This window comes from Labrus mixtus, chromosome 19, assembly GCF_963584025.1.
Source record: "Labrus mixtus chromosome 19, fLabMix1.1, whole genome shotgun sequence".
Lineage (NCBI taxonomy): Eukaryota > Metazoa > Chordata > Actinopteri > Labriformes > Labridae > Labrus > Labrus mixtus.
The window spans coordinates 10,127,718-10,153,455 of NC_083630.1; the positions used below are offsets into that span (position 1 = coordinate 10,127,718).

Consider the following 25,738-nt stretch of genomic DNA (forward strand, 5'->3'; position numbering starts at 1 on the left):
GATAATTAATAACGATAAAATGTTTTCAGATTTCTGTCTAACCCATCCGAAATGACTTGGATTAATTTTGTAATGGAAGTGAAAGCAACATGGAAGCACATTAATGGCTTAAAAAAGTTATGATCCGGTGAGGACTTGATCATTTAAAGACTGATATAGACTAAACTACGATTCCCGTCTGTAACACAAGTGTAACTTCTGGCTTTTGGAGGAGCATGCATTTTCTATAATAACTAACTACTGTCATCCCGGTGACATTCCAGTCATCTGGGCGGTTTAAGGGCGTCTTCCTGGGCCTTGTCCGTATGCAGAGTCCGTTCCTCCCGGCGATTGGACCGGACCCGTCCCGTAAAAGGAGTCAAAAGTTCTCCATTGTATGTACAAGGTGTCTGTCAAAAGTACACTTGTGACGACGAAGGGCCTGCCCAGGATGTCTAACATACGATTGGACAATAGCCTTGTCACTCAGAGCGTAGCCTAGATTTCATTGGATACCGTGGGTGCTTGTCTGCAGAACTGCGCTCTGATTGGAGGAGAGTTTCTCCGGGGGGAGGAGCACGTTAGTCTGAGGCCAGAGGAGTTCACACTCGGGTGGGCGGATCGTAGCGGTGACAGCGACGCTCGGAGACTCCAGACAAACTGTCAAAAAAACAGACAACTAACGGTGAGTCAAGTCAAAATACTAATGTTGAGTCTTTCTCAGGTGCGTGGTGCCACGCGCTGTTTGCACAGGGCCCTGAGTTAGCGCGCGGACAGGCGTGGTCTTTGTAGCAGTGAAGTGACGCTGATTTTTGGATGAGTGATCTCACAGCACGCATCACAGCGACGGTGCACTGGTGTAGGATAATGCTGCCTTCAGGTGCTCCTCGGAAACTCTCACTTTCCAAAAGCTTCTCGCCGAGTGCGCAGCAGTAATCGTCTCACCCCTTCTAAAATAATTTAGCTACAGGCAGTAGTCTGCAACTTTCCTGGAGGTGTGTTTGGTTATACACGCTTTTAAATTTCACTTTCTCCCTCTGGTTTGCCATACTATTGCTGTGTGTGTGTGTGTGTGTGTGTGTGTGTGTGTGTGTGTGTGTGTGTGTGTGTGTGTGTGTGTGTGTGTGTGTGTGTGTGTGTGTGTGTGTGTGTGTGTGTGTGTGTGTGTGTCCCGATGTACCCAGCAGCCCTTGAGGCAGCATGGAGCACAGAGAAGTTGCACTGTCACAGTACACGGAGGAGCAAAGTTATGCAAGCTAGCCTGAGTCTGTCTGTTTTGGATCTGTCCCTTCTCAATGAGCAGGAGTCAAGGAGTGACCTCCTGCTGCAGAGCTGTTTGTGTTGTTATGTGTATTTATATCACACTCCGTAGTTGAGCTGCATGTGGGCCTTACTGTGCATGCATAGACCCCTTCATATCCCCTTCACTTGAACTGGTTTGCTCTGTATTTGTCAATGCAGCCTGATGAGACACATCAATGTGAAGACGTTCAGATATGTTCTCACGCTGTCACTTTGGCTACAGCTCTTATCACTGCAGGCCATTCCCTTGCAATGAGTGCACAAGCTAAAAAAGTTACATTTTACAGTAAGTAGGCTGTGCTGCTATTGGAGGATAGTTCTAATCTAAAGAAAAAAAAGTATAGAAAGCCTATTTAGTTCGTTCAGAGCTGCAACTGAAAATGTACACTCATATCGTTTGCAACAACCTAGTTATAGTGGATTTCTCTCCAAAGTTATTTGATACAACAATGAAATGTTTAAGCTCAGGAGAAAGCTCGGGAATTTAACTTTAGTTCATTTGTGTTTTGTTTTCATCGTCTCATAATTTCAAAGGTGCAAACAACATCCCTCTTAATGGCATCCTCTTGCACATCCTGGCTTGTCCGATGTGAGATTTTTGGGGCCGATACTGATATCGACATCGGGGGAGAGAAAAAAAATCCGATACCGATATGTCGTGCAATATCTTTCTTAGACCTATGTTTGATCTGTAGTGATGGACATAGATATACACATTTATAGCGTTGATCGCTGAAACTCTTTTGGAAAAAGATGTAAGACAAGACGATCCCTCCCTGTACGTGCATGACACTTTGGAGAGTGATAATGCTTTTTTAAATCCAGAGCACATTCTGCTGGTGACGGCCAGAGAAAGAACTGCTAGTGTGATACAATAATGTTCGAATGAAATGCTATTTGACTGGAGAATAAATCTAGTAATGTTGACGCATATCTGCGACAAAATTAGCAGATGCTTGGATAAGCTTATGTCAGCTGATATTATCGGCCGGCCGATTAATTGGTCGGGCTCCAGAAATGATCACGATATGATGTAGCTTATTTATGATAAATGATAGTTTTGATATACCACCAAGGCCCATTTGCATCCCAAAAAAACTCTTATGAAAAATACTCCCTGATAACTTATATTTTCTGTCAATTTTCCATTTTATTTCATAATGATCTCAAATGTTTTTTTGCTTTGTGTTTCAAAGTACAGGTTTTTCCCAGTGGTATAAAAAAAAACACACCAAACACTAAGTGTTCCAACCTGAAATTCAACATTATTGTGCCACAGAAATCGATGACATAAAGGGGAATCACAGCAGAGAGGATTGTCCCTCTCCCTCTCTCCTTCCCTCCCTGTCTCCCTCCTTCTATCCAGATTATTCTCCAATCCTCCCGCAGGCAGATTACCGCGTGGGGAAATAAGAGGTGGGACGGATCTAAGGCCCTGAATTCATTATGGACCTGATCCAATCGCATCCCTAAAACGTCCTGTTGCTTGTTGCTTCGCTGTAAGCCTGACAAAGTGATCAGGTATTAGGCCGGAGGGGTTGACGGTTATTAAGCATGTCAAGGGAGTCACTCTCAGTCATGAAGCAGCTCTCCTTGGAGTGTCTGGAGAGCTGCAGATTTCTGTGAACAGTTTTGGCGAATACAGAGATGAAAGAATGGGGGAAAAAAACACATGCTTTGTTTCTGTTTATGGATCAAGCCCCACCTGAAATTTCTGTTTGCCCTCAGCTGGTTCTCTTCCAGCTACCAAAACACTCTCTTTAGCAGGAGAGAAAACACACACAGTCATGTACAGCATGTCTCCAGAAACAAGGCTACCTATGAAGGAAAAATAACCCCTGAAAATGATGTGTTGAAGCCATTAGATAACTTGTAAATATGCTTTATTGCTTTTGAGTTCCAGGGATTATTGCTACATTATATTGAATTCCAAAACTAAAATAATGAGCCTATCAAAAAAACTGTTTTTTGCAAATTTTTGCAAGTGCATGCACAAAGGGAATGCATTGGCAAAAGGGTTGGTTTCTCAAAGTATGCCGGGGCACACCGACTTTGGAAATTAATTTCAACCTATCATAGCAACATCCCTGTCCAGTTTGATCCTCTATAACATTATGGTTTCTTTAGGCCCGTTTAATTGGCTTTAGCCTGGCTCGTCTCTGCTAGCTGGCTAACTTACATACCTGTGAAGAAGGGTCGCGAGAGGTCTCGGTCACGTTGCATCAAACCTTTTTACAACTGCTGTTCTCGAACCCGTGCTGTGCTTGGACGGTACATCTTCCTACTTTTTCTTCTGCAGACTATATCACAAGCACGGTGAGGTAACGTTACAGATTGGTCAAAAAGACAACAGACAAGTTTCAGCAAATTGAATTCTGTTAACTTTGAGAAAAACTCTTCTCATCAATAACCCTTTTACATGGTTTTCACACTGCAGAAATCTCCAGAAATACTCTGGATATTTCCAGGAGGAGTTGTATGTGTGAACGCAAACAGCCGACTCTTCACTGGGACTTCACCTGGAGTTTCTCCTGCCAGACCCCGAGTATTTGCTGCATGCTGCATACAGTGTATACTTACGGCTACTACGATCTCATGCTCGTAATTAAATGGCTATACTTTGATATTTTCAGGAGTGCATGTTTGCAAACGGCTTTTGTTGACAATTTCAGGACTGTCCTTCCACAAACAGGGCTTATTAAAATGAGATCCTTTCTCGACCAATGGACTTCAATGTTTAGGGAGGTACAAGATCCTAAGTATTTCTATCAAGTGTTGTCAGGCTGTTACAGTAGGAGGCAGAGGACAAAATCTGAAGTTTGGACTGATTAGACCGCCTTGAAAAGCATTTACTGCAATTTATAGAAGTAACAGTATGACTGGTGCCACTGGGAGAAAAATATTTCCTATGACGAAAAAAAACAGAGGAACATCTGTTATATTTATGACTATTTTATGAATTCATCAGCCAGACCCTTCTCGTTCTGCTGCATTACAACTGTAGGCAGCTCCACCTTTCATAATGTATCCTGAGCAGGCCTAGTACCAAAACTGCTTGCCAATATATTAAACTACTAGTTGTATTGTTTTGGAGCAGTTTTGATCATAGGGTAAAAAAAAAAAACCCTCAGTGTTCTGATCTGCAAAGGTGATCTCAGACTTAACCATAGCCTTCAGCTAAATGTTGTAACCAATGCTAAACAAACAAAAGTGAACTCAAAACTGATTCTCACTAGTTATGCATGGCATTCAGTGAAGCTGAATACGTATTTGTGCAAGCAAATGACCCACCTTCAGGTCAGACTGGATAAATGATCAATTAAGCATGTTGGCCGATATCTAATGTCAGGGATTAAGCTTGAAAAGAAGGCTTTGTTTAAGGCCTGTAATTGCAGATTTGGTGGAGTAGGTGTTCATTTTGTTGCCCATGAAACCAAAAGTAAATGAAAATAAAACACAGCCTTGAAACTCAAACTTAGAAACTTGCTCCAGGATAGAGTTTGCTTCAGTTGTAAGCACAGACAACATAAGTGCGTTTGTTGTCCTGTTCAGACGTGTACTATATCATACATGGTGATTATTTGACTTTTACAAGTGCTGTGCCATGTTCTAATTGATGATGTTTAAATGTTTGCACAGTATGTAGCTGCCACTAAAACTGAATGCTTTTCTGTCACACATTCTACCTTTACCAGAAGAAGTATACTTCTTAATACCTCTGGGATTTTGACATTGCACTTAGCCATACCACAGTTTCTTAAATAATTAGATTAATAGTGCAGCCCTAATTTCAATCATTGTTTAAAAAAACTGCACAGATATAATTAGATATTCTTTTTGACACCGACAGCAGAGAATTACATTATCTGTTTGGAAACTCTGTGGAATGACTTGTCACAATGTAACTCCACTTCTGCAGTATTTTTGCATTTAAAGGATGATCAAACGGACCCTCATTTTTTTAATCCTGCCTAAATTGAATCTCTATTTTTGAGAGGAAATATTTTTGCTCTGTTTCTCTGTTATGTCATATTTTAACACCTTCACATTACCATAGCTGATGTTGTGATTTTGTCCATGTTGTTCAGATCTAGGCCTCATGCCTGATGTAGGCTTGGATTGACTCCAGCTCCCGCTGACCCTGAATGGGATTAGCAGTTTAGTTAATGGATGGATGGATTCAGATTCGGACCCACTAAACACTTAAATGGGTTATTCTTTGGTCCAAACTGCACACCAATAGTTTTTAAGAATCCCTTCCAAACAAAGTGACAAAAAGAGAAACTAATGGCACTGGAATGTATAACCATCTATGTGTGAGTCATGGTTTTAAAATAGAAAACATTGGTCTTTACAATAGTGGAGCTTTTCCATATTTTTTTAATGTTTGGGACATTTTTGTCTTTGTTGGATGTAGGACCAAGTGGCAAACTCCTGTTTTGATTTCAGGAAGGATACGAGTAATGCAAAATAGTGTTGTGACCTAACTGCAAGTGGTCTCGTTTTAGCTGAGTACCAGGAGGCTTAAGGCCCGCCTCAGCTCCATCTCTTTACCTGTTGTTAGGTTGACCAAACTTTTGATAAAGTCAGCATTTCCAAAATGGCAACCGCCATGGATTTCACCATTGTTTATATACAGTGTTTGGATAGGACAGCTGAAAAGAGACAGGAAATGTTGGAAGGAGAGAGTTGGGGTATGGATTGGATCCCACAGCAGCTGCGACAAGGACTATAGTCTTGTGTATCCGACCCCCAGATTTCCCTTTATTGATGACGTTTCTTTGAATTAAATGTTATAAGAAATTTGAAAGCAGAGGACACGGGAAGGACTTGACGTTTCCTAAGATATATATCCACCACTCAGTTCTTTCAACACAAATGTTAACAATGATAGGAAAACTAGTGACCTTCTTCTTCCTTTCTTCTACAAATGTCAATTTGTATTTAGTTGACTGATTCCAAACATTGAAAAGATGCAACAGGTAAGTGACATTTCCATCAACATATGAAGGGATCTAAAAACATCTTAGCTTTCAGGAAGCCTTTGGTGTTTCTTTTATTCCTGATATAGAAAGAACACCATCAAACTGGCAATGTTTTGAATTGAATATAAACCTTCAAAATGAAAAGGTTGACTTGACAGATGTAGGTCATTGGTCACTAATATACAGTGCCTATTGACGCTTGTATCTGAGCTCTTTCTGCCATACTGTAGTCCATTCATAGTCATACTGATGATATAGTTGGAAGGGTGTTAAATTGTTAAGGCAACAACCATCATTGATTGTGTGTGTGTTTCTATATCCATAAGAATATTCTTCACAGTCGTTAATATTAGAATCCAGAGAGGAAAGAGTACAGATGGAGTAAGAAATATTGGAAGGAAGGGGTGAGTCAGGAAACAATGTGCATAGTAGGAGGGGAAGGAAGGGAGGGAGGAAGTATTTAGGTGATCAGACAGGTTCCTCAGAGTTACTCAGTTGGAGAGATCCTGAATTCCTTCCAACCTGTGGAATGTCAATTGACTGAAACTGTGAGCTATTGACTCTCCACCTAAGAACAAACTGACGGATAATCTATTGTGCTTTCCTTCTTTTCTCTTAATTGCTATTGAGCCATAACTCGTGCTAAGAAAAGTCAGCAGATATCCTTTTGTAACTTGACTACCTTGTACATTGAACATTGTTTGGGAGATTTCCAGGTCAAGGAGTAGTCAGAGTTAAATCTGGGGTACAGCTGAAGCTGCTGATCCTGACACCCAAGCTGAAGCAGGATCCTCTCTTCAAGGTCAGCAGGCTGCTTCATCCCAGAGTCCGTCTAGGAATCAGGAAGCAGAGGAAATCCATCAGCCATTTGTGCCTGCCCTGCCAGACAATGCTGAGGGCAGATTAATCTGGGACAGGGACCGTATTATTAGCCTTAGGAGTTGATGCTTTACATTCGTTTAAGCTACTCCCACATCTTCTAAGTTGTACTTGCTGTCCCTCATTTTGAGTGGACTGGTCTTCTAACTGGTTTGCCTTCAACAATGAATTCATTTTAGACATAGGCCTGTTTATTGATCATCTGTCTGTCTCCCTGTTATACTGTATCATGGCTGTATCATCAGTCAGCTGTTAAGATTATTTCTGTTAAAGACCAGGCAGCTTAGTGTAATGTTCAATGATGAGGCTGATAAACATTTGTTACTCAATACGGGTGTGAATCTAAGATTTTTGCTTGCATGTCAAAGTGCACGCCCATTTAGTAGGGCTGGGAATCTTTTGGTGTCTCACGATTCGATTCCATTTCGATTTTGATTCTTGGGGTCATGATTCGATTCAGAATCTATTTTCAAATTCATTCAATTCAAAACTATTCTGGATTCATTATTCAAATCTATTTTTGAATTAGGATCTACTCCAGTCATCTTTGGGACTGGCTGAATATCTGTCTCATCCATTTGGCATTCTACTGAGTTAAAGAGCTAGCCTTAGCACTTAGCAGGGAGTGACTGACTGGCTGGTCCAAAAAAAGAATCGATTTTAGTTATGGATCTATTTAAAATCTGAGATGATAAGAATCTCGATTTTTTTCCCCCCAGCTCTTCCATTTAGTACTGCTGAGCTTTGTTTGAGCTGGTAAAAGTGGATGTCCTCTTGAAAAATGGAAAACAATTGAGTGGAGCTGAGGGGTGAATGAACGCTTGTGTTGTCCTCCAAAGCAGAGGAAGATGTTGACGGCAAAGTCTCACAACATCTTTTTTTTTGATGTTGTTGGATATCTTAGACACAGAACACCTCCTCCTAATGTACAGTGAGTGAACACACTATAGCTGGTGGAGCGCCGCAAATAACTGTCCAGCTGTAAAAAGTCAGTTGTGATTTAATATCAATGTCCAAATAAATCACTTACGTGGGTTTTTTTTGGTTAGCGTTAGGGTAGGGTCACACTATTAGCATTATGGGAAAAATAACCACATGATGTCGACTCAGCCTTCTTCTCTGACTGCGGCCATAGCTGCTTCATTTTATAGGACAGGTTGACTGTGTAATTAGTGAGCTGTTGTGTACGAGACAACTTGACCCAGGAAGAGCATTTACGATCTGAAGTGATCAATAGTCCCAACAGCATTAAATAGCGTTGGTGCCTTCGGTAATGTTGTTTACTGTGAAATCAATGTGGCTGTAAAAACAGTGATTCATTCATTGATGACTGTATTGTAGAGCCTTTAGTTCCATTTATCAGCTTGGCCGTGATTCAGCTGTTTTTTACCAACTCAAATAACACCTTCTGTGTTTCCCCGACAACTGTCCGACGTGTGTAATTATTAGAGATGTATGTTTAGTGAATGTTCGGCCAAGTCTGTTGGCGGGGGAGCAAATGGTCAGGAGAAGAAAAGTCAGGCTGTGGCCCGTTGTTCAGACCCGTCCAAACAGCAAATGGTCTTTTGTCAAATGACTTGTTCCAGCATGAGCCAGTTGCAGAGGCTTGTAAGGAATTACTTTAAATGAAGTAACAGCCAAATAAATCTATTATTATTGTCGCTAAGCCTCCAAAAACATCTAAGTCATGAGAAAACTCTAAACCCCTTCCAGGAAAACGAAAAAAAGATTCTCTGATTAGTCTCTCTGGCATCAGTGAATTATTCATCACAGATTATTGATTTTATATAAAGTCAATACAGCCACCATTAACCTACATGTTGTGTTCTAATGCAGAGCTTGGATTACTAAGTGGACACAAAGAAAATCTAGGGCAGCCTCTACTGATTACTTCTCTAAATAATAGATACATTATTTCAACCACAATTAGAAAAATCTGTGAAACCAACAAATAATGTACATTTAGACCTGATGAGTAACTTTCATAATTGGTCCATTTGTTCTCAGTGACTTTCTGTTTTTAGATTAATTGTTTTTTTTTTCTCCATCAGAACATATAAACTGTCCTTATCAGACTTACTGTATATTGTTGAAGGGTATCTCGGAGCTACAGTGCAGAGGCATTATTGTAAACCAACATTTAAAAGATACAATCAATACCATTTGTATATAGAAGCTTATTGGTTTCTGGGTAAGGCTTAGTTCAAGGTTTAAAAATGAAAAGAAATGTTAAAAGAACATAACAGGTGATTATTTTTGCTTGGTTTGACAAGCTGGTCCAAATACATTTAAAACCTTTGCAAATAACGTATCTGTCTAATTAAAACAGCAAGTAGTTTTAAGTTGACTGAGGTTCTGCCATATGCTAAATGGATGCCAAGAACAAAAAAGGGAACATTTAAAACATTACATAAACTGGTAGCAAAATACACCAGACATTGGTAGGCGGCTATGGCTTATGTGGTAGCCTCTCTATCGGAAGGTTGGGGGGTTTGATCCCCAGCTCCTGCAGCAACATGTCTGATGTGTCCATGGAAATTATAAATCTATTAAAATTCTCAGAAAATAAGAATCTCGATTTTTACATAAATCAATTGTTTTCCCCCCCACCTCTGACAGGGGGTGCTCCACATACACACACACACACAGTCAGATATGCCACACACACAGCGCTGCGCTCCCCCGCTGGCTCCGCTGATAATGTCTCGCCTCGGTAACGCCTCTGTTGGTAATACTCCTCTGTAACATTTGTATGAACGTGAAAGGTCACAGGGGAGTAAATATCACGCCTTGAAACAGCAGTCTGAATTTATTTTATTTGTTATTTTGACGGGGACAATGTACTTCCACTTAGCTGTACCAGAGTTAGAACTGAACTAAAGGGTGTCTGAGAGCAATATAAAGCCTGAATTCACATTAAACCATTACTCAGTGCTTCATGAGCATGTATTAACATGCTTGTATTTAAAGTGTCAGGTTGAGTGATGAACGCTCTCTTGAATCAACTGTCAGCACTGCTGTAGTTCCCAGAAGTGACTTTGAGTAATCCCGAAATGATTTTAGGAAATCTAAAAAGACCGTTTGACAAAGTGCACACTTTACATCACTTGATAGTGTTGCAGACTTGAAATACTGTTAGTCGTGGTTTGGATTAAGAATACATTGCAAAAAAAAGGGGTACTTGATGAACAGATTTTTGGGGGCTACCTTGATGTATTGAATGATTTGATACTGATAGTATAGGACTTCTTTCCCAGCAGCCTCCATGCAGTGATTTCAAATCACTGTTTCTCACAGGCTGCCAAACTCACCCAGATGAGTCCGTGTGTGTGTGTGTGTGTGTGTGTGTGTGTGTGTGTGTGTGTGTGTGTGTGTGTGTGTGTGTGTGTGTGTGTGTGTGTGTGTGTGTGTGTGTGTGTGTGTGTGTGTGTGTGTGTGTGTGTGTGTGTGTGTTGGTGGGGCTGGAGGGGTGGAGTCACAGATTGCGTGACAACGGCGGATTGAATGAATGAAATGATGGAGGGATAGAGAGCGGAGAGGAAGAATGAGATGGTACAGAGTGAACCGGTCGCTTTAATCCCCCGCCCCCCCCTCCCCCTCCCCTCTCTCTCAACGGTAGCAGCTGGACCAGTGTGTCAGCAGCCGGGCTTTACCGCTGCCAATCAGCCAGCCAGGGAATTAAGAGGTAGATGGATGGATGTGGTGAAGAGGTGTGTTACAGGCAAGGAAAAACAACACTTCTGAGAAAAAAAAACTCTGAGATGTCACAAAATATTAGAGAATGCGATGAACTATATATTTGAAAGAGGCACTTCCGTCAACCTTCTCAGTTGTCATGTTGGTCCAGGTGGGGTTTATAACCCTGAAGATGCAAATATATACTCAGTTTCTGATGTGATATGATCCCTGTATTCAACATGTAAGAGGCCTTAAGTCATGTATCAGTGGTTTTGTGTGTGATGATAACAAGAACAATGAAATCACGTCCTGCAGCCCAGGAGATACAAACAGGGCAAAATTATAATGTTGAATAGAATTACAGTCGAATAGAAATAGATGTCTCTGTAGGCGATATGACCTCAAATCAATATCAAGATTAATTGAACATTTTACCTCGATTACAATTAATGAACGATTATTTTGTTTTTTGCCCTTACAGTTCACTGACATGCTCTCTACTGTAAATATGCTCAACTATTAAAGCTGGGATATTTTCTTTATTGAAAGAGTACATGTCTAATTAACTATTATGTGGGTATTTAACAAATATTTCAAACTGAAATCAAAGCATCGCTTGAAATGAAAACAACACATTTTAGTTGTAAAGAAGAAATTAGCCTCTCTAAAAAAGTAGAAAATAAATAACTTGCATTTCTTGCAAACAGTTTTTCAGCACAAAAGCACCACAGAATCAAAGTTTGCTGCGCATTATCAACTTCCTCCTCTCTCCGACTTAGAGAGAAACAGCAGCTAACTGTAGTTTATGTAGTTTAAAGGAAGAATATGCAATTTTTTTTTGATCCAGCAGATGTCGCATTTGAGCGCCAGCATGAAACCAAAACAACTCGTGCTGCATTGTTGTGTTAGCATGCTAATGCTAGCGCTCTTTAGTTTGCTCGTATCTTCACACTGTTAAGTTATTCTTCTTTTCTCTAGTCCCTCAATTAAACAACTTTTATACTCAAGGTGATGAGCCGGCCAGCCGTCCCGGCGATGTAAACACGCTGTAGATACGGCTCGGACAACATCACAGACAGTGGGACTCGGGTGTTACACTCATTGTAGACAGTCAAGACTCACTTTAGTTATTTACAGAGGAGATATTTGATTTCTATTATATTTAAGTGTGAAAAAGCTCATATTCTTCCTTTAATGTGTTCATGACCGTTGTAAATCATGCAAGTCTCCTGTTTGTAGCGGCTGACAGTCAGGATGCTCGTTCGTGCACGTAGGAGCGTGCCAGCAAGTGAGAGCAATATATTTCTGGTGCAGTTCTCTTAAAGGTCCCATATTCTGCTTTTTCTGGTTTTATATGCTCTTTAGTGTGTTTTCCAAGTGTCCTGTGCATGTTTAGGCACATCTATGTGCAAAAATTCCAAGTCCGTGGAAATGCGGCTTCTCCTATGTCCTCCTGTTAGCTGCATGTAACGCTCGGTTCTAGCCCCCCTCGTTAAAAATTTGTCAGTTTGACGTCAATGTCAATGTGAGATCACTGATCTAAGACCATTGGCTCGTTGTGGCAAGCCCTGCAGCTCATGTTGCACGCCCATTAACTTCTGTAGCACGCCCACGATATGCCGTAGCCTGCGGTAGCACAGTAGTGCTAAGGTGCTAATGTTTATGCTCCCCTCGGACGGAGCCAGTGGCTGCATTCCCAATATGGTAAAAGAGGCGGGACATTTCCGAGAACCGTGCTGAGCAACTGACGAATAACGACAGAGCGGATCGGCAGACCAATCAGAGCAGACTTGGCCCACGTGGGGCTCTGCAGTGGGGGCTCAGCAGAGCGTAGCTGACGGACTCAGAGCGTAGAGGGAGCAAGGAGGAGCAGTACATGAAAACAGACACTTTTTTCAGACTTTAGCTATTGTGAACGTACAAAAGTAGGAACATAGATTAAATATACGAACCCCACAAAGGGCATAATATGGGCTCTTTAACAGCCAGCGGTGTCACTAACAACAAGGTATTTCTTAAAGTTACATTAAGCCCCTTTAAAATCTGAAAAACGAGCTGTCTTACATAAGACAAAACTGACTTTTTTGTTTCTGTCTGTTTTTTTTGTTCTTTTTAAAAAGACTATGACAATCAAACCATTTTAAACTTTTGCTCATCCTTTTTTGACCACAAAGAAAAAAAATCACCTCGTATTTCATTATTGGTTTTAAAATGGAAATCAATGGTTTTTCATATTTGAATATCTGTTTCAGAACCATAAATCATCAACCATCCAATGACCAAAAGAGACTCGGACCAGTGTGTATTTGAAGTCTCATGGCCCAGTTCCCTGTATTCATCTGGAACATTCCCAATTAAAAGCCCTCACACTATTCAAGTCAACGCATTGATAAATCAGCTCACCTCTTGAAATGGACAGAAATCCAAACAGCGTTTTACAACTTTTAGGAATGTGAGGAATTTTAAGTTCATGAGTCACAGGGCTGCAGAGAATTCAGTCTTTTTTTGTCTAATGGAATCTGTTCCAGTACACCAAGACACACACACACCCAAGACACACACACACAACCACTCACACACTAGCGAATCCCCCTCTGATTTGTCCTCGCCCTGAATGAGTGTGTGTGCACTACCTGTGTACGACAGTGTTTGTTGTGGGATTAGAGTTTGACCTCTGTATGTGTGTGTGTCTGTCAGTGTGCATCCATGCTGCTTTGCATTCCATTGCAATGTGTTCAGCCTCATTCTGCAACAATAGGGCATAGTTCCCGTAGAAATACTTTGTGTGTGTGTGTGTGTGTGTGCGTGTGTGTGTGTGTTTCACAGTGTGTGTAGGCGAGACCATGGGACACACAGAGAATTCATTCAGTCAGTGATGTTGGGTGTGTTTTCTAAAGAGAGAGAGAGGGAGGGAGGGAGTGAGAGAGGGAATAGAAAGAGCAGACGGAGGAGGACATGATGGAGGGTGTGGACCTCTCCACCTGTCTGCCTGTCTGCCTGTCTGTCTGTCTGTCTCTCCACTCATTAACGTGCACGCTAATAGTCTGCAGTAAGTATGGAATTATACCAACATGTCCTGAGAACCCTGTGTAATTCTATTAAGACCAGAGGACAGTGAGCTGCGCACACACACACACACACACACACACACACACACACACACACACACACACACACACACACACACACACACACAGGGTCAAACAGTAGTCCTTTCACTCAGCCCTCAAACAGGCCCACTGTGAGCTCCATCAAGGCCCTGTGTGTACACACACACACACACACACACACACACACACACACACACACACACACACACACACACACGCCTTACCTTAAATGTAGCTCTGTGAGTGGATCCAATCATCACCATCTCCTGATAAAGTACAGAGTCGCACATATGTGAAACGGCTAGGGCTGGGTATTTCCCATGACCCCGCGATACGATACGTATCATGATACAAAGGCCACGATACAATACGTATCGAAATAGATTTTGGATAATGACATTGTCCTACTCAGAATTCACTGCAACAGCTGTTGCTTTTTGTTGAGAATAACAGCAGAGGCATAAGGATCCTAGAACTGAAAACACTTCAATTCAGGTCCTTGGAGATCCTAGAAATACATTTAAGCATTTTAATCCCAGAGCTATGGCTTTATTGTAAACAGCAGCATAGGTCAACTGTCTTGCAAGGAGTACATGACGATATATTGCCATATACATTTTCTGAGCACAGCCCTAGAAACAACATGCTAGTTGAGGTTAGCATTAAAGAAAAAAAACCTAAGCAGATAATTTCATTATCTCATCAATGTAGAACAAAAAGTATATAAAAATGTATATAAAATAGTTGTCCTGCCCATCTTGTGTGCCTGTTTTCACATTGTCAAAAAGTTCCTACTCAACTTTTCTTCTTGTACCACTGCAACCTAACTACCAATAACTGTGGCTAGATTTGTGCATTGTTTGTATCTTTCCGAATATAAAGCCTAAGGTAAAACATATATAAGTTCGACAAAAAATTGGATTGGATTAATTTGCACTTGGCAGACAAACTTCCTGAAAAAGAATTGAAAGTTTTGCCTCAACCACATTGGCCTGAATCAGAAACCAGAAAAAGGATGTGACGTCACTGTGCAAGAGCAGAGCAATCACAAACAGTCCACAGCAAATGACAGCAATGTTGCATGGTTTAGTCGGATAGTGTAACGTTGCACAAAGTGATGACTCCAATAGAATCGTTACTTTGGCATTTGCAAAAACTCCCACCGATGTAAGAGTCGCATGCTTGAATGATCAGACGAGCTTTAAATAGTTGGCTGCAGGATGGAAACGTGATATAGTGACTGAATCTTAAATGCCTGAGGACTTCTCTTGTAAGTAAACAAAGGTCATTGTAGTTTATGGACTAACTTTTCCACACAGTTATATATCCTCCCTTGTGTTCTACAGTGCATCTGATTAGTGTTTACATGTGCACATTGATACGTATGAGGCTCTGTGTGTGAAACATGCCGCCCTGCAGTAAACAATGCATTAAGATGAACTCTGTGGTTGCCTATATATTTATCCTTATGTCGTTTTTACAAACACAACAGTTACATTCACATTTTTAAAAATGCCTTCAATGCTGCATCATTGAAGTTATATTTCTAGCAGTTTTCTTCAGCGGTTTTGTTGCCGCTTTTTTACTTTTTCTCGGTGTCACTATCAGCAAAACAGCAGAAACCTAATATGTGGAAGTGAATTGCATCGCCTGTTTCCTCGTACTGAACAAACCAAAGAGCCCTCCACTCGTCCAAAAACATTGAATCATTGTCCGATTGCTCCTACTTCATGTCAGAAACTCTGCAGGTTACCTTTAAGTTTGTTCATTCCTCAGTCGGCAACACTATTGTCTACAAAGATTTTGGATGCTGTCATAGTTTTAACATCGCCATTGATTAGTCAAACACAGCTCTGTTTACTTTTCACACACATGGTCACTGACTAGCACACACACATGTACACTCTCTTTCTCACACACACACACACACACACACACACACACACACACACACACACACACACACACACACACAGAGAACTAGATGCAGCCACAGCGTTTCTGTCAGTTACATGGAAAAGCCCTCACTGACTGTCACAGCCTCTGCATTATTAATCTGTGTGTTGCATCCTATTCATTATGCACCATATGTGGGATATCGTGCAGAAGCTGTTACATAATGGTCTTAAACACACATGCATGCATTCACTCTTTCTGCTGAACATTGACCATCTGCAGTTTCTACACCACTGAAAACACATGGTCATGTTTGATCACACTTTAACTTTGACTTAATAAGTATAATATGTAAGTTTTATAGTCAGTGTATGGGCACACACACACTTCCAGGACTGTGTGCAATCTTTGCTTTGATGAGTCATCAGACTGTTCTGGTCCATGTCCCACCAGCCTCATCTGATGGTGATGCATCTGGAGGACAGGATTACTGACAAAGTGACAAAGGTTTAAATTTGTCAAATCATTGTGTTTGTTTGTGTGTACATTGTGTGTGTGTGTGTGTGTGTGTGTGTGTGTGTGTGTGTGTGTGTGTGTGTGTGTGTGTGTGTGTGTGTGTGTGTGTGTGTGTGTGTGTGTGTGTGTGTGTGTGTGTGTGTGTGTGTGTGTGTGTGTGTGTGTGTGTGTGTGTGTGTGTGTGTGTGTGTGTGTGTGTGTGTGTGTGTGTGTGTGTGTTTCCATTATGATTGGTTTTCAGCATCTTTCCCCTGGATGACCACAGATTGAGCACATTAGTGAGCCACCTATTTCTAGCCTATCTATGTCCTACAGAGCACACAGTGTAGTCAGCAGCGACTGTTCTTAACTCTGCATCGGGCCTTCACTCAGACACATTTAACCACTTTGAATTTGCCCGCTAACCCAACAATAAACTTACGAATTCACATATTTTACATCTTGATGGCCACATGGGAAACAATTGTAATTTAAATGCAATTAAGCAACAACAAAAAACATGGTTTAGATAGCCATTAAACTCCCGATCTTCTAATAGGCGGAAGACCTACAGTAGCAGCAATCATGGATAGTGCATCTCCTTCAGACTTTGCATCTGTATGAGAGTAAAGTGACAACGTGTAAGTATTTGACGACTTGGGAATGAGATCAGACTAAGTGTGTAGTCAGTGATGTAGTGTAGCTTCTCCATGCTTGCCTTTCATGCTACCTAGTGCAGGACAAGATCTATAAGTGCTCACCTATTTGTGTTTGACTTGTTCCTGCCCTGTACAGGAACAGGAACAAGTCAACAACATCCTGTTCAATGTTGTTGCAAGCAGCATTTCAAGTAAGGTGCATGCCATTTGAAGGGTTGGGGTTAAAGCTGCAGACTAACCTGAGGTACCTGGGCATTAGGTCATTATCAGTGCAGAGCGTTACATGACTGCTGTGCATCCAATCAAGGACATGGAGCAGCTTGCTGGAACAAAGTGAATGTGTTATAAATCCACAGAGCACCGTGTAGTTAAGGTGTATAAAAATGAGACTCTGACCCCTCGGCTAAAAATGTTGTCACACTTAATGGCCTGCTGGTGCAGGTGGATGCATAAATACACTAAGCCATTCTCAAATAGAAGGCATCACCTGTATTAGACTTCCTGTTTAATCCCCCCGGAGGGCATCATTCATGCTTTTTAGGGGCTTTAGGAGCTTTTCTAACTAATATCAGGCTGTCACAACTTTTTATAATGACTTCCTTTATTCTAATCCAGATATCTGAAATGCAATTTTTGATATCTGTAATTACATTTTTAAATGCAACAATTCCAGGTCAAAATATGAATAATTTAATTTTGACTAGTAAGATGTGCATTTTAGATATCTAGAATTAATTTGATATATGGAATGCAAGAACAATTGCAGATATCGTAAATGAACTTTGTCACTACAAAGTACCGCTGACGCCATTGTTTACACAAGGTCACATGAGGTGGTGCGTTCCACCGCCGGGCACCATAATCGTAATAAAATCCTGTAGTATGTGATGTGACGTGATCTTCATATTCTGTAGTGTGTGCATGCTTGAGATTATGGAGATATCTTTTAAGATCATCGCTATGTGTGTGATGCTACCTGAATTCAAAATCAAGTAGGATTTTAGGACTTCTGTAGTCTGAGCCAGGCTTCAGTTCATACATTCAAATTTGTTATACAATTCCTTCAACAGGGAACAGCAATATACTGTAGATTTAGATCTTCCACCAGACAGCCACAGGTGATTTAGACTTTCATTTAAACTCAAAGAAGTTGCCAGTGCTTAAACATAATAAAAAATGAGCTGCACCTGCACGCCTCCTGAGACTAATTATATCACACTGGCTGTTTGTCTTTTTATCTGTAGCACACAAACAGCTTCCGCCCTGTGACTTCAGACCGCTCCCTCTATTTAATAACAAACTGGAGTCCAGTGGGGCTGCTTCTGTTTGTCTCATTCTTTGCCTCCTCTTTCTCTCACTAACTTCTTATCATTGAAGCGTAATGACAATAGTCGCAGAGCCTGATGGTGAACATGCCACCAGATTCTTAACGTGTGTTTTTACGTTATTGTGTGTGTGTGTGTGTGTGTGTGTGTGTGTGTGTGTGTGTGTGTGTGTGTGTGTGTGTGTGTGTGTGTGTGTGTGTGTGTGTGTGTGTGTGTGTGTGTGTGTGTGTGTGTGTGTGTGTGTGTGTGTGTGTGTGTGTGTGTGTGTGTGTGTGTGTGTGTGTGTGTGCGTGCGTAAGACAGTGAGTTTCCACAAGGTTCCAATGTCACTTAATCATGACCTCAGTTACAGGCTGGTGGTTTGACATGTGAAATTGGAGAAGATGTTTATGTGATAGTTTGTATTAATATCAGATGTGCAGAGGTGTCAGAGATCATGTATCTTGCTTGCTATTGGGTGTGTGTGTGTAGGTGTGTGTTTATTGTAGGTGTGTCAGAAATGCTTTTTTATTATCAGCAATCATTCCAAAATGGTGTTGCCTTCACTTTCTGGACTGCTTATGGTTGGTCTCTTAATGTTAAATGCTTATAAAAACGGTATGAAAATATGTAATTTCATGCCAGATGGAAACCTCCACTACATACAGGGATTTCTGTGAAGGTCATTTTTGTTTGTGGTGAAGTTACAAAACTGTCAACTACATGTTTTAAATAATATGGGGAAAGAAATGAATGTGTTGACTTTTCCCATCTGACAGCATTATAAAGACTTCTAGCCTCACTTCTAATGCAGTGCTTGACATGTGAAGAGCTGCTTCACATTTTTCTCTTGCAGGTTTTACAGCTCTCTGTAAACAGAGACACGCTGTTAGCACAAGCAGTGATTTTGCCGAGGGCTTAGGTGTGATCTCTCTACAGTAGAACAGATTAGAAGGATGTTTTTAAATGAATGATGTCAAGTTAGAGGCTTCAAAAGTTAAATCTGGTGTTCTGCAGCTAGATGAAATTCTTTGTTGGGAAAACTATAGAATCCAAGTACTGGTTGGTTGTTGTTACTTGCTTGAATTAGTATGTTTTGATAGAACCTGCATCCCTCCACATTGGCCTGGGTTTGACTCAGGCCACGTTTTCACAGAAATGATCCACAGATAACAGAATTATTCTTGGTTTTTAAAAAAGTGTTCAGATGACGTTTTCATAGCATCCGCCGTGCACTCAGATCCAAAAAGAAACTAAAAACATGTGTTAGGCAAAGACAATCGTACAGCGCCCCTGAAGTTCCAAAAATGTCTTGTGTGACAACATAATTATCTTGCGTGCACAAGATTCTTTGGACAACAGGGGTTCTGTACAATAGCCAAATGTATTCTGAAGATTAAAAAAACAAAATAGCTGTTTACTTTCCTAAAAGCTGGCTTGGAACTTCTTTGATAACACTCCCAACAAACACGTTTGTTCACTGCCTCACTGCAGGATGAGTCCACTACAGAGTGTTAGAAATGAAGTGTAATCATGTCATATAGTCAACAGTGTCAAACTACCTTTCTCTGCTGTTCTTGTGCAAACAGCTCACTAGCTTAAGCTTTAAAAAAAACACCGCTCATTTGTAATGTGTGCTCTAGTAGACCGCCTGCAGGTCCGCAGGTAAGAAGGTAGACAAGCATGGACTGGGCTGAATTAAAAAATTGGATTGACTGATTACAGTTCAGTCATGGACAGAGTCCCAGCTTCTATTTAGGGCCTGAGCGATAGGGGATTTTTGGGACCGATACTGATATTGTGGAGAGAAAAAATCCAATACTGATATATTGACTGATATCGTTGTTTCTGTAAAGCTATATAGTTTTATATATACACATTTATTGCATTGATGGCTCAAATGCAGTTATCCAAGACTTGTGGAAATGATATACTTGTACTTAAGATATACATCTTTCAATTCAATTCAAAAAAACTTTATTTGTCCCTGTGGGGCAATTCAAAGGCACACAGAGCAGTAAATGAACAACAGTGCAGGTAGACGAAATATTTTAAAGCTCAAATATAAAGTGTCAATTTAAATACAACTTAAAGCTTAAACTTAACTTAAAATACAAAATATACATGTCTAAAACGAGTAGATATAGTAGATATTCATCAGCAAGGTTGTAAAATTGGACCATAATTCCAGTGATGTCAGTGTATCAGTCTGTCAGGCTCTATAACAGGTGGTGTTTTGTTTTTGTTTTTGAGGTATGTTATATGGGCTGAAACCTGAACACATTTGTTTCCGGACACTCAGTGTGTGTCTGTTTGTATCAGGGTGTATTGACAAAGTGCTGTGTTTGTGCGGCTTGGTGACATTCACCCAAAGGCCCGCCAGGAATGTGAACGATAGAATCTCAGTCAGATTAGTGCGATGGCAGCTGGACAGGGGGACCCCTTTCAGAACCCAATACACACAAATACTCACACATACACATATGTATTCGCACACACAATACAAAAAAAGGCCATTATAAGGGATTTCCTACTTAATTGTCTGACATTTTCACGTTAGATTATCACTAAACAGTCTGCCCACTGCCGTAAATTGTTACAGTTTACATAAGGGCGTCTGGTTAGGAGGTTTTATGAGATGCCACCTCAACATGACAGGATGGAGGTTCGCCCTGTGGGTGCACTTGGAGTTGTGATTTACAGGGTGTGGACAGGTATCAGATAACAGAGTCTCTCGCCTCCCTGCCCCCCTTTTTCTTTCATGTAAACTAAGTGAGGGAGGGTCATGATGTGTGTAAATGTGAGCGCTCATGTGAGTAATGATTCTTTTCCTTCAAGAGTCTGCCTTTTCTAGACAAAGGCATGGTGTGCCTTTGCAGTAAATTGTGTATGATCAATGACAGCGTGTGGCCCCAAGCTGAAGCGGGTAGTGAGAAATGAACTAGTACGATTTAGACTAGAACTAGTACTTTTTTTTTTTTTTACATGTGAATACTTCCTGGTTACAAGGCGGCAACCAAATGGAAGAATCAGTCCTGCATAAGTCCTTAAACTTTTGCAAGTCAGGTGACCCGAGGCTTCTCCTTTGTTGGTTTGTCTGAGTATTCCTAGAGGACACTCCCACTTACCTTGACAGCGAATTGGTATAGTTCGGTTTTTCCTCTACTGTGATTGGATGACATGTTCCCAGGTTTTTTCTATTTAACTGTATTAACACACTGCCGTTCATATAACTGCACATTACAACTGTCACTCCTGTCCTTTAGCTACAGTAAGTAAGTGAGAGACCAATAACACAACTGTAGCATTACACAGTGTAGAGCCACTAAGAAATTATTATCATCTCTTAACTTAAGAAACAAACGATTTTCTTGAAGAAAAATAGATCATTCATGCGATGCTAATGCTGTTAGCCCGTCAAAGTAAATTGGCAATATGTGTTAGCCCCTGAATAATGCACCAGCTGCCACTGATCCCAAGATTTAGTGAGTGCTCTGTAACTGAAGTAGAAGTAACACTACATGTCAAGAACATAAACCAAGTACAAAGTAGGACAGTTTTGCTTGGTTATGCAGAAAGAAATCAGACCAGTGTGTCCAAACTGGTCAAGCAGGGGCCTCTAAGAGAAGGATGACAGTCCACAGTACTGTGAGAAATGGTTTGCAGATGAATTCTTTCATATATGGATTATTTGACACCTGCTGTGGCTCAAGGAAGCTAATAAGATAAAATTGCCTGTGGCCTGTTGCACCAGCAGTGAATACATTTGATCTTCAGTTAGGGTGCAAAGGACCATGGAAAACGTTAAGTATGGTTGTGCATGAGCAGGTCTCATTTGTACGTGTGTGTGTTTGAGAGTGAGAAAGAGCGAGACTATTAAGTGTGAGCTCGAAGTCCCTCGTCAGCTGTCTCTGTATATCATCTGGTACAACAACAAAAAAACAGAAGTGTGGCTGTAGAGAGAAAAAGGGGAAATAGCTCAAAATACATGCATGAGGGAACATTAAAATTCATGACTTGTGTCTGTTATTTCAGGAACTTTTAGTATTTTAGAGCAATAAACACTTTAAAAAAAAAGTAAATTTCTACATATTGCATTGAACATTAGACATTTTCAATGCTTCTCCTTTTTTTTGCTTGTGTCTGTGACACTTACTGTAAGAGGAAGTGGCTGTAGCAACGACCACAGAGCCATAAAACTCACTCAAGCAGCAGCTCTCTCTCTCTCTCTCTCTCTCTCTCTCTCTTTCTCTCTCTCTCTCACACACACACACCCACATACACACACACACACACACACAAACCCTAATGCGTTGCAATTGAGTGGGCCATGTATTTAGAGGAAGTGTCCCACCTCTATTAGAAAGTGACATCAGAGGTGAGCTCTCCACTCTGTACACTTCTTTTTTTTTCCATCAGACCATGTTGAAGCTGTCTACATGAATACATATTACATACAACACCCATAGTTCCACCTGTTTGAGTACTTTGAGTGTACTCATGGCATGATGCAAATGCCCTTTTACTGCAGGCCTTAAAATGTGCATAAAAGTTAAAGCACTGAAGCTCTGCTAAGAACGTAAAACAACTGAACAAGTACTGCCTGACACCATCTCTGTGGTGCATATTTTTTTGGGGGGCTTTTGTACCTTTATTGTAGAGATAGGACAGTGGATAGAGTCTTAAATCAGGGAGAGAGAGAGAGAGTGGGGAATGACATGCGGGAAAGGAGCCACAGACTGGACTTGAACCTGGGCCGCCTGCTTGGAAGACTACAGCCTCCATACGTAGCGCGCGCACTAACCTCTGCGCCACCAGCGCCCCATGTGCGTGTATCTTTTTAAATTTAATTCTAATATACCTATTATCAGTGGAGGCATTATGTTTTGGCAGAGGCGCTGCTTGTCAACAGGCAAGGTAGGCAACTGCTTGGGGCCCCAGACCAGTAGGGGGCCCCATAGGGCTGACACAATTTAAACTAAAGCAGCGACCCGTAATGTGCAGATTTTTGCAATGACAGTAGGAAACCTCCTTGAGGGGACCCCATCTGATAGCTTTCAATCTCATTGACCTGCTTAACCCCGGTTGGCGTGCCCCAGTGGTCTATGGAATCACCACTGTGTTTTGGTGCTGTCTGCCTGTTCACTCCAGCATTGTGATTGTGATTTTTCAGTGAAGCTTGAAGGGACTCTCCTTAAATCATGCACTCAGGATGATCTGATATGATTTTTGTCTTTTCTCAGTAATTGATTTACTAATTATAACACAATTTCACACAGGTGTCTTATTGCATACATTTATTAAGTGATGCCGTTTTCACCCAAGATGTCAGAGATTAATTGACAAGATACTATGATGTATTTTTATTATCTATTTCTGTCTCATTCTTGGAATATCTCTGCAAACACGTTTTATTTCACGTTTTTTCTCTCTGTATTATTTGATCCATCAGTCAGAGGCAAAATCCTACATCAATCAATAGACAATGATGAAACTTTCAGCGATGAGGACCCCGCCCATTTCCCAACGAGTGACTTCATTTAGCTTTGAGGGCCCCAGTGAGGTCATTGTTTCCCTCAGCTCTCTGTCCATGTGACTCTCATAATGACAGGTCCGTGGTTGTAATGCAGTGAAAACAAACTGCTGGCAGTTTGTTTTATGGCCTTATTGTCCTTGAACAGTGAACACTCCAATGCACTTACCGAAGCCTTTTAGTAACAGAGTTAATGCAGCTAGAGGCGGGCGGACATACACTTTAAAAAAAGAAAAATACAGTTTGCTGACTGGTTTCGTTAAAAATGACCCCTAACAGCAGACTGGCCTGTAACAGACTTCCAGAAGGGGGGGGGGGAGTAAAAGTCATGTCACACCAAAGGAAGAAACATTTGTCTTTTCATATTTCTGTAATATTTAAAGTAGCCTGGAGCACTTGTTGCTGCAGTGTTTTGCTCCAAGGCACAGTTTGGAAAGACAAAATCTTAAAACCCACTGCGTTTAGTGTTCTGGTGTTTGCAGGGAAATTGAACCTGCAAATGTTCTTCACAGGTTGACTTCTTTTATGTGTACAAGACACATTGAAACCAAAATGCAGAGTATTTCCTTTGGAATATTCGCCTTTATGATATGGGGTTAATCATTTATGAAGAGTAAACATCTTATCATTTAACTAACACAATACAAGCTTTTATTGAATGTTTAACCAAGGAAGTTGAGATCAGATAGAGGTCATTATTTATACTAAGACATAGACATGGTAACAGCAGCAGCAGCAGCAGAAGTAGTAGCAGCATTTCAGAGAGAATCCGAAGGGCCCTTGAGCACCAAGCTCCAAGGCTCCTGACCCTTCATGCTTCCCGGGGATTAATCGACATTACACAACACTACGTTATGTTGTCATATATTAAAAGGACAGGACAAAATACGCAGTGATTTTTGGGATTAGACCTTCTGTGTTATGTCACACGTCATCACCATGGCGACCGCTATAGGAGCCGTGCTGATGTCCTGCCAAGGTTGAGCTTATAGAAAACCTCACACACTCCCCTCAGTTCTCTCCATCTGTCAGTTCACTTCCATGGGGACTCACTCATCTTCTATCAGACATTGAAGCTTAGCCTCCAACATGTTGAAATAAAGAACTACACTGGACTGATAATTGTTGTCAGTTTAAAAAAAAGTATTTAACTGTTGAAGCAAGGAACACCACTCTCGACCTCGTCTAAGTTAGAAAAATATGGAAGGCTTTGTCTCCTAAACTTTTCCTTAATATATAATAAATATATATTAAGCCTTTTTATTTAATATAAACTAGTTTGTCAATTTCACACATATCTTCTAGGCCTGCATGATATAAGAAAATATGTGATAGATGATTAATTGTTCAACATTCTGATAATTTGCTCGCAATGATAAAAACACATTAACATCTTAATAAAACTTTATTCTTTTGCTATATGTAACATGTCTATCTGGCTGCTGTTCTTTACACAGTACCTGAGTTTGCAACATGTCCCTGCTGAATCCAAAATAAATCCACAAAGCATTTTTTCCCACCACTAATGGAAACGGCCAACAATTAATATGATGGTATGTCATCCTGTAGCTAATTTGAGCTTCAACTTTAAGCATCCCCATCATCATCCCCACTCTGCCACAGAGGTTAAATATATGCATGTATGCATGCAAGTGTGAAAGTACCATGCATACAAAATACATTGTATTGCAATACATTCAGACTTTTGCAGTGTGTTTAACTGTTTATTGCTAATGATCATATTATTATTTTTTAAATGATTGAAATTGTGATTTATTGTGTTGCCCTAGTAGCTATCGCAGCCTGCTGTTGGGTGTAAATGCTGTTGCAAAGGGCTGTCTTCATTCCTGCTCCTAAATTTTTAACACACATTAATTACCTTCTTGTTAAAAAAAACCCAAAAAAAACAAAAAAACAA

At 40.8% G+C, this 25,738-nt stretch overlaps 1 protein-coding gene across 10 annotated transcripts in view; it reads left to right on the plus strand.

The window, feature by feature from the left end:
• The first annotated feature begins 564 nt into the window (after positions 1–564).
• Positions 565–25,738, plus strand: part of LOC132994505 (microtubule-associated protein 4) — a 125,137-nt gene continuing 99,963 nt past the window's right edge. For 8 of the 10 annotated variants that reach the window (XM_061064881.1, XM_061064884.1, XM_061064887.1 and 5 more), the window contains exon 1: positions 581–673. The gene's annotated coding sequence lies outside the window, so the exon portion shown is untranslated. Of the gene's footprint in view, positions 674–25,738 lie in introns of all 10 variants that reach the window. The other 2 variants (XM_061064883.1, XM_061064882.1) reach the window with 2 other exon arrangements.